Genomic DNA, 9,333 nt, shown 5'->3' on the forward strand with positions numbered 1-9,333 from the left:
GTGGATTCTTTGAATTATATCAGAAAACCTGGGGGTGTTGTGTTGGCAATTCACATCACATCAATCAGTGGACACTGAGCACAGTGGCTGACACGCAGAAGCGGTCTATCTATGAGCACCCACCCTTCTTCGTTAGTGATCAGCTTGATTCTGATCTGGTCAGAAGAGCTGCTTAGTCTCAGGACGTCAAAACGCAGCACCGCGTCAGGGTCAAGGGCATAAACTCTATTTAGACACAGCAGCTCTACCACTTAACCAGGGCAGGCCACTCGGCCTTTCTGAGCCGCAGCTTCGTGACTGGTCAAATTGGCGTGGGTAGCACCCACCTGGCGACTGTCATGGGTCCAGTGTGGCCGCGAGCATGGGTAAGGGCCTGGCTCGTCCTGGGACGGGTTCGGTAGGTGGCAGCTTCTGTGTGAACCCGGCTGCCGGGGCGCCTCCACTGCGCACCATCCGGAAACAACTCACTCCTTCCGCCTCATCTGTAGCTCCTTCACCCAGTTCTCATCTGCTTGCCCTCAGCTGCACAGAGTGGGTAGCCGAGATCCAAAGGAAGAAAAAAGAACACAGGAAATGGAGGGGATTTTATTCATCAACCTTCCCTGGATTTGGAAAAGACAAAGCCACCCTGCGACTTTCAGGGTGTACTACAGCTGAAACCCCCTCACAGCCTCCCCCTGCTGTCTCTTTGGTGTACCTGAACCTTTGGCCTCCCACAGCCACAGGAGCAAGCCAGTTGGTACTACTGCTTCTCCTTCTGGGTGCGGGGAGGGGGGCCGCAGGGAGGGCAACTGAAGGCTGAGAGCTCCGCTAGATTCCTGCCCTCCCTCGGTTCTGCCCTCTGCCTCCACCAATCCCTATCTATGCTTTTCCATCACCTGTGTGCTCCATGGAGCATACGGATTTGCTCAGCCTTTTATGCCACAGAGGACTTAAACCTGCAAAGTCAACCACATTGTTTTCCTCTGGAAGATTTATGGAACTGCAGACTATTATTTTTCACCTGGGGCTTCTGAGGTCCCCAGTTAAAATACATCTGTTCTGGCATCACTTTCCCTCAAGAATACACTCTGCTTTCTAATTCGTGTTGGTATTTTACCCTGACCATTATAGTTCCCACTGTAGTTCTGATTGGCATTCTAGCTTGTAGATCAGTCTCTGGTGAGTATATCTTAATTTTTGACTCTTGCAAAAATGAGTTCATTACCCTGCAATATCAAGAACCAACCCTTAGTGGTAACCAAGCAGATTCTCATCAGAGATCTAGCTGCTTTTGGCACACTCAAGTGTTCATAGTCAACTGTTCCAAGTTGAATTTGTCTTTTCTAAAAACCCAAAATACCCTTCTTTTCTTTTTTTGTTCCCTATCTTGTGTGGTGTCACCACCATCCACTCCAAAATCAGGAGTCATCTCTTTACTGGCTGTGTCCTTCTCCCTCATGCATCCAGTTAGTAAGACTCCACTTCCTGTTGTTTCTTGAATCCATCCCCCATCAGCCTTGCTTCGGTTTAGATACAACTTATGTTGCTGTTGACTCTCTACAAGTTTCCTGTCACTGTCTACCCATTCCCAGGTTTTCAGCCCCACCCCAACCAATGCCAAGTTCACCCTGCTTCTCCTAGATAATGTGGTTCATAAATATAGCCATCCCATTCTTCTCTCAATATCTTTCAACAAATCCCAAAGTTTAGGATGAAACTGCATCTCCAGAGCACCTCTGACCCCGTCTCGCTGATGCACATTGTGCACTGTGAGGTTTGTTTTCTTGCTCTCCAGAGACTAATGAGGTAAAAGAGCACTTCATGTGCACCAGAGCCTGAACTTGTAGCTTCTCGCCAAACAGATTGCATTTCACAAACTTCATGACAATGATCAAAACACATGGAAGTTGAAAAATAATACAGAGATACTGCATGTTCTCATCATCTATGAGCAATAAGTATCAACCCATATGCAATCAGAATCGATCTCTGCCCCCTTCTCTTTCCTGCTGCTGCTGCTAAGTCACTTCAGTCGTGTCCGACTCTGTGGGACCCCATAGACAGCAGCCCACCAGGCTCCCCCGTCTCTGGGATTCTCCAGGCAAGAACACTGGAGTGGGTTGCCATTTCCTTCTCCAATGCAGGAAAGTGAAAAGTGAAAGTGAATTCGCTCAGTTGTGCCCGACCCTCAGCGACCCCATGGACTGCAGCCTACCAGGCTCATCCGCCCATGGGATTTTCCAGGCAAGAGTACTGGAGTGGGGTGCCATTGCCTTCTCTGTCTCTTTCCTACCACCATGCGATTAATTCAAAATCAACCCTATATGAGTATGTGCAGGAAATTGCTTTCAAAGGTGAACTGGAAGGCCTTATGAATAACACTAAATAAGCAATTTTTGGATCTGTTGTATTCCTCCATTTTATTGGCTTGTGAGATAATTCAGACATCCCCGATGCAGGAATAATGTTTTCAGTTTCTAGGTCCATGAACAATACACAGCCTTATAGGAAAAGAAACTTTTGCAGGTGACTCCAGCCAATGCAAGTGAGTGTACTAGGCCATGTGGTGTGCTGTGTGATGGTGCTGTAGGGCATATCAGGTGGCTGTAAGAAGCCTATGTCAAGCCAATAGATGAGAGTCTTCCTGGCACATACTAGAGGAACAGCATGCTCTCTTCATCTTTTCATTGCCTCCCTGATACTAGATGACTAAACGCCCCACTGTGAGATACCAGGTCTCTCAAGCTGCCCTGCGTAACTGGTGATTTCTGAGGCTTAACAATTCATTAAGGAAAGAAAGAGAGTAGGTAAATAAATAGATCCCTATAAGAAATTATCCTTTGGGCCACAACACAAAGGCCACACATACATATTTGAGGACTATAAGAATGTTTAAGGAAATCTCCTGACCCTGCTAAGGTAAGGCAGAATTAGAGTGATTGGTATGCTCCTATGCATGGTCACAGAAGAAGTCAGGAGGTTCTGACACCAAAATCAAAGGAACAAAAGCAAAAAATAAGCAAGCAGGGCTATATTAAACCAAAAGGCCTCTGCCCAGCAAAGGAAACCATCAATGAAATGAAAAGGCAACTATTAAATGGGTCAAAATACTTGCATGTCATATATTTGATAAGGGGCTAATATCCAAAAAAAATATGGGAACTTCCCTGGTGGCTCAGATGGTAAAGAATCTGCCTGCAACTCAGGAGACCCAGGTTTGACCCCTGGGTAGGGAAGATCACCTGAAGGAAGAAATAGAATATGTAAAAACCTCATACAACTCAAGAGCAGAAAAGTGAATAGTGCCATTAAAACTGGGCAGAGGATCCGAATAGAAATTTTCCCAAAAACACACAGATGACCAGTGTTACTCACTCACTTGTGTCTGACTCTTTGCAGACTCCATGGACTGTAGCTGGCCAGGCTTCTCTGTCCATGGACTTCTCCAGACAAGAATACTGGAGTGGGCTGCCATTCCCTTCTCCAGCGGATCTTCCCAACCTAAGGATCAAACCCAGGTCTCTCACATTGCAGGCAGATTCTTTACTTCTGAGCCACCAGGGAAGCCCAGATGGCCAACAGGTACATTAAAAGATGCTCTCACCACTATTATTCAACACAGTTTTGGAAGTCCTAGCTACAGGATTCAGGGAAGAAAAAGAAATAAAAGGAATCCAGACTGGAAAAGAAGAAGTAAAGCTCTCACTGTTTGCAGATGACATGATACTATACATAGGAAACCCTAAAGATACTATCAGAAAATTACTAGATCTAATCAGTGAATTTAGCAATGTTGCAGGATACAAAATCAATACACAGAAATCACTTGCATCCCTATACACTAACAATGAAAAATCAGGAAAAGAAATTAAGGAATGAATCCTATTCACCATTGCAACAAAAAGAATAAAATATATAGGAATAAACCTACCCAAGGAGACAAAAGAACTGTATCCTGTATACAGAAAATTATAAGACACTGATGAAAGAAATCAAAGATTAAAAAAACAGGTGGAGAGATATTCCATGTTCCTGGGTAGGAAGAATCAATATTGTGAAAATGACTATACTACCAGAAGCAATATACAGATTCAATGTGATCCCTATCGAATTACCAATGGCATTTTTCACAGAACTAGAACAAAAATTTCACAATTCATTTGGAAACACAAAAGACCCCTAATAGCCAAAGCAGTCTTGAGAAAGAAGAATGGAGCTGGAGGAATCACCCTTCCTGACTTCAGATAATACTACAAAGCTACAGTCATCAAGACAGCATGGTACTGGCACAAAAACAGAAATATAGACCAATGGAAAAAGATCCAGAAATAAATTCATGCATCTATCCATACCTTATTTTTGACAAAGCAGGTAAGAATATACAATGGGGCAAAGATAGCCTCTTCAATAAGTGGTGCTGGGAAAACTGGACAGCTACATGTACAGAATGAAATTAGAACACTTCCTAACACCACACACAAAGATAAACTCAAAAAGGATTAAAGACATACATGTAAGACCAGAAACTATAAAACTCTTAGAGGAAAACATAGGCAGAACAATTGATGACATAAATCAAAGCAAGATCCTCTATGATCCACCTCCTAGAGTAATAGAAAGAAAAACAAGAGTAAACAAGTGGGACCTAATTAAACTTAAAAGCTTTTGCACAGCAAAGGAAACTATAAACAAGGTGAAAAGACAACCCTCAGAATGGGAGAAAATAATAGCAAATGAAACAATTGACAGAGGATTAAATTGCAAAATATATAAGCAGCTCATACAACTCGATACCAGAAAAATAAACAACCCAATCAAAAAGTGGGGAAAAGACCTAAACAGACATTTCTCCAAAGATGTACAGATGGCCAACAAGTACATGAGAAGATGCTCAAAATCACTTAGTATTAGAGAAATGCAAGTCAAAACTACAATGAGATATCACCTCACACCAGTCAGAATGGCCCTCATCAAAAAGTCTACAAACAATAAACGTGGAGAAAAAGGAACCCTCCTGTGCTGTTGGTGGGAATGTAAATTGATACAGCCACTATGAAAGATGGTATGGAAATTACTTAAAAAACCAGGAATAAAACCACCATATGACCCAGCAATCCCACTCAGAGGCATATACCCTGAGGAAACCAAAATTGAAAAAGACACATGTACTCCACTGTTCATTGCAGCACTATTTACAATAGCTAGAACATGGAAGCAACCTAGATGTCCATTGTCAGATGAATGGATAAAGAAGTTGTGGTACATATACACAATGGAATATTACTCAGCCATAAAAGGAATGCATTTGAGTCCGTTCTAATGAGGTGGATGAAACTAGAGCCTATCAGAGTGAAGTAAGTAGAAAGAGAAAAATAAATGTCGTACACTAATGCATATATCAAGAAGGTCAAGGTCAAGAAGCAACAGTTAGAACTGTACATGGAACAATAGACTGGTTCCAAAGCAGGAAAGGAGCATGTCAAGGCTCTATATTGTCACCCTGCTTATTTAACTTCTATGCAGAATACATCATGAGAAATGCCAGGCTGGATGAAGTACAAGCTGGAATCAAGATTGCCAGGAGAAATCTCAATAACCTCAGATATGCAGATGACACCACCTTTATGGCGGAGAGTGAGGAAGAACTAAAGAGCCTCTTGGTAGAAGTGAAAGAGGAGAAAGAAAAAGCTGGCTTAAAACTCAACATACAGGAAACTAAGCTCATGGCATCTGGTCCCATCACTTCATGGCAAATAGATGGGGAAACAATGGACACAGTGACAGACTTTATTTTCTTGGGCTCCAAAATCACTGCAGATGGTGATTGCAGCCATGAAATTAAAAGACGCTTGCTCCATGGAAGAAAAGCTATAACCAACCTAGACAGCATGTTAAAAATCAGAGACATTACTTTGCCAACAAAGGTCCATCTAGTCAAAGCTATGGTTTTTGCAGTAGTCGTGTATGGATGTGAGAGTTGGACTATAAAGAAAGCTGAGCGCTGAAGAATTGATGCTTTTGAACTGTGGTGTTGGAGGAGACTCTTCAGAGTCTCTTGGACTGGAAGGAGATCTAACCAGTCAGTCCTAAAGGAAGTCAGTCCTGAATATTCATTGACTGATGCTGATGCTGAAACTCCAATACTTTGGCCACCCAATGCAAAGAACTGACTCGTTGGAAAACACCCTGATGCTGGGAAAGACTGAAGGCGGGAGGAGAAGGGGATGACACAGGATGAGATGGTTGGATGGCATCACTGACTCAATGGCCATGAATCTGAGTAAACTCCGGGAGTTGGTGATGGACAGGGAAGCCTGGCATGCTGCAGTCCATGGGATGGCAAACAGTCGGACACGACTGAGCGATTGAACTGAATGCATATACCCAAAATCTAGAACGATGGTAACAAGGAATTTATTTTCAGGACAGCAGTGGAGAAACAGACATAGAGAACAGACTAATGGACACAGGGAGAGGGGAGAAGAGGGTGAAATGTATGGAGAGAGTAACATGGAAACTTAAATTACCATATGTAAAATAGATAGGCTAGAGGAATCTGCTGTATGTTTCAGGGAAATCAAACAGGGTCTCTGTTTGAGACCCACAACCTAGAGTAGAGGGATGGGATGGGGAGGGAGATAGGAGGGAGGTTCAAGAAGTAGGGGACATATATATACCTATGGCTGATTCATTTTGAGGTTTGACTGAAAACAACAAAATTCTGTAAAGCAATTATCTTTTAATTAAAAAATAAATAGAAAAAAAAGATGCACTATGCTCTTAACCATCAGGGAAATGCAAATCAAAATGATAATGTGATATCACATCACACTTGTTAGAATGGCCATTATGAAAAAGAAGAGCTGTAACAAGTATTGACAATAATGTGAAGAAATATGAATCTTCCTACACCTCTGGTGGAAATGTAATTGGTGCAGCCACTATGGAAAACAATATGGATGTTCCTCAGAAACAAACAAACAAAAAAATACAGCTACCATATGATCTAGCAATTCCACTCCTGGGTACGTATCACAAAAGAAAAAGAAAAATGCTAGCTTGAAAAGATACATGCAAGCCCTTTCCCAAGTGTTTTGGAGGAGACAAACTCAGCTGGCAGAAGCATTTGTAAAATGCTTATGTTTTTCAGTAAGATATGTATGTTGAAAAAGCTCCCACTTGTAGATGTTATTATTTGTGATGACTACAAGCATGATTGATGAACATATGGCTCTGGGTGTGCATCACACCAGGTACCGAGTGGGACTCTGGGCTCCGTAATCTGGGCATTGATGAGAGGTAGTGGGTGGCAGGGGGAGGGGTCTCCAGGCCGGAATTGAAGTTCTCCCCTGGTTAAGGTAAGAAAGGTGGTAGGTAATCTGACACCTTTCTATGTGAAGTGATCCTTTTGCCTACTACATGAGACCCACAATACATGTTCAGATAATGTGGGGGTGTTGGGCAGTTCCTGGTAGAGTGAGGCAAAGTTAGGGTGACCAGCACGGTTCTGCAGAACATCAGTGCAGAAGTCACAGGGAACAAAACCGGAACCAGTGAGCATGCAGTTCTGTCTGGGTAAGATGGTAATTGATGTGAATGGTAAGTCTCATAAGGATGTACCCTCTCCCCACTGCAGCCACTGTTATAGCCCCCATACAGATCTTATGATGTCACCAAACTGATGTTGCTCCTACTTGGAATGTTTCCCTTGACGCCGGAGCAAAGAGGAGGCCCATATAATTGCTCTTAGGCACTAAAAAGGCATTCCAACAGGGGTCTTCACCTAGTCCCCAATTCAGCCCCTCTTCTGGTAAGCTTTCACTAGTGGTAAAGAACCCATCTGCCAATGCAGGAGATGTAAGAGACACGGGTTCCATCCCTGGGTCAAGAAGATCCCCTGGAAGAGGACATGGTAACCCACTCCAGTATTCTTCCGTCCACCTATAAAGTTGTTTGCTGCTCAGGATCTCATCTTGATTCCTTGGGTGACTCAAAGTTGAAGTGTTTAGAGGAAAGAAAATCCTTTTTACACAGATTTTACATAGTTTCTCTTTTTTACTTACTGTTTCAAACATATTAGACAAAACATAAGTATGGAAGGGATCTGGGCTTTATGGATTTAAATTATAAGTAAACTATAAACCTTTAATTATGCAGAGTTTTATAATGGAAAAACGTTTTTAAAACGGGTCAATGTATGCTTAAACCACTAATCATATTAATAATATGTAATGAAATTTAAGTGAATTACAACCTGTCTTCCTGGAGTCTCTAGTCATTTAAACTTTTTTTTTTCTTTTCTTTGAAGCATATAAGCCATAGTAGGTTATAAGGAAAACTGAAGAGATCATTATACTTATTTCCATATTCATTCTAAATGGCTAACTGTATAATCTAATTTCTAGTGAAGACAATTATAAGGAATAACTTTGAGCAGATTAATATTAAATTTCACATGGTTTACAAATCTCACTATTTAAAAAAGAGGAAAAAGAAAATGCCTTTATCTGACCATCCTCACTGGTGAGTGACCCAGCTGAAAGGTAAGCCTGGAATTATCCAGAAGCAACAATGCTCTGACTTTTCTTCCATTGTCATAAAACATTCGGTTGAAAATGCTTGACCTCAGGAACACAGCTTTGAAAGAATCATTCTGAAAACGACTCCTTGGTGAAGCAAACATGTTTACTAGTTTTACGATCACAGATAATGCACAGTGTCCTCTCACACTTTAGGGCAGCTTTGCTCTGCAAATAAGGATTAACCTTATCTTCTGAGTGTAATCTTAGTTTGCATGTTAAAAGGCGGACAGGCACTCCTTTTTCATTTTCCTCCTTGGCATGTAGATCTCTGGTATCCTTGCCAGAGGAGTTTCTCACACTGATTTTTCACACTAAGGTCAGTTTCATCTCCAGTGTACAACTGAGCTACACATACTTTCTTCTCTTCGATTCTTATAGATAACTTTTGTCCAAATGGCTCTGCTGCTGATAAGTCGCTTCAGTCGTATCCGACTCTGTGCGACCCCATAGACGGCGCCCAACAGGCTCCCCGATCCCTGGGATTCTCCATGCAAGAATACTGGAGTGGGTTGCAATTTCCTTCTCCAATACAGGAAAGTGAAAAGTGAAAGTGAAGTCACTCAGTCTTCTCTGACTCTTAACGACCCCATGGACTGCAGCTACCAGGCTGCTCCATCCATGGGATTTTCCAGGCAAGAGTACTGGAGTGGGGTGCCATTGCCTTCTCCCCCAAATGGCTCAATACTTAGGTAAACGATGAAAATTTGGAGACACTGACAACCTGAGATATCCGGGTTCTTAGCAAGATGCCTTCTCCAAAGAACTATGC

General features: G+C 42.4%; 1 protein-coding gene across 1 annotated transcript in view; it reads left to right on the top strand.

Annotated features, from left to right (window-relative positions):
- The window catches only part of LOC109554771 (small integral membrane protein 10-like protein 2A), a 34,299-nt gene that overhangs the window by 9,561 nt on the left and 15,405 nt on the right, over positions 1–9,333 (top strand). The gene's annotated exons all lie outside the window — the stretch shown is intronic.

Source organism: Bos indicus, chromosome X, assembly GCF_029378745.1.
Source record: "Bos indicus isolate NIAB-ARS_2022 breed Sahiwal x Tharparkar chromosome X, NIAB-ARS_B.indTharparkar_mat_pri_1.0, whole genome shotgun sequence".
Classification (NCBI taxonomy): Eukaryota; Metazoa; Chordata; class Mammalia; order Artiodactyla; family Bovidae; genus Bos; species Bos indicus.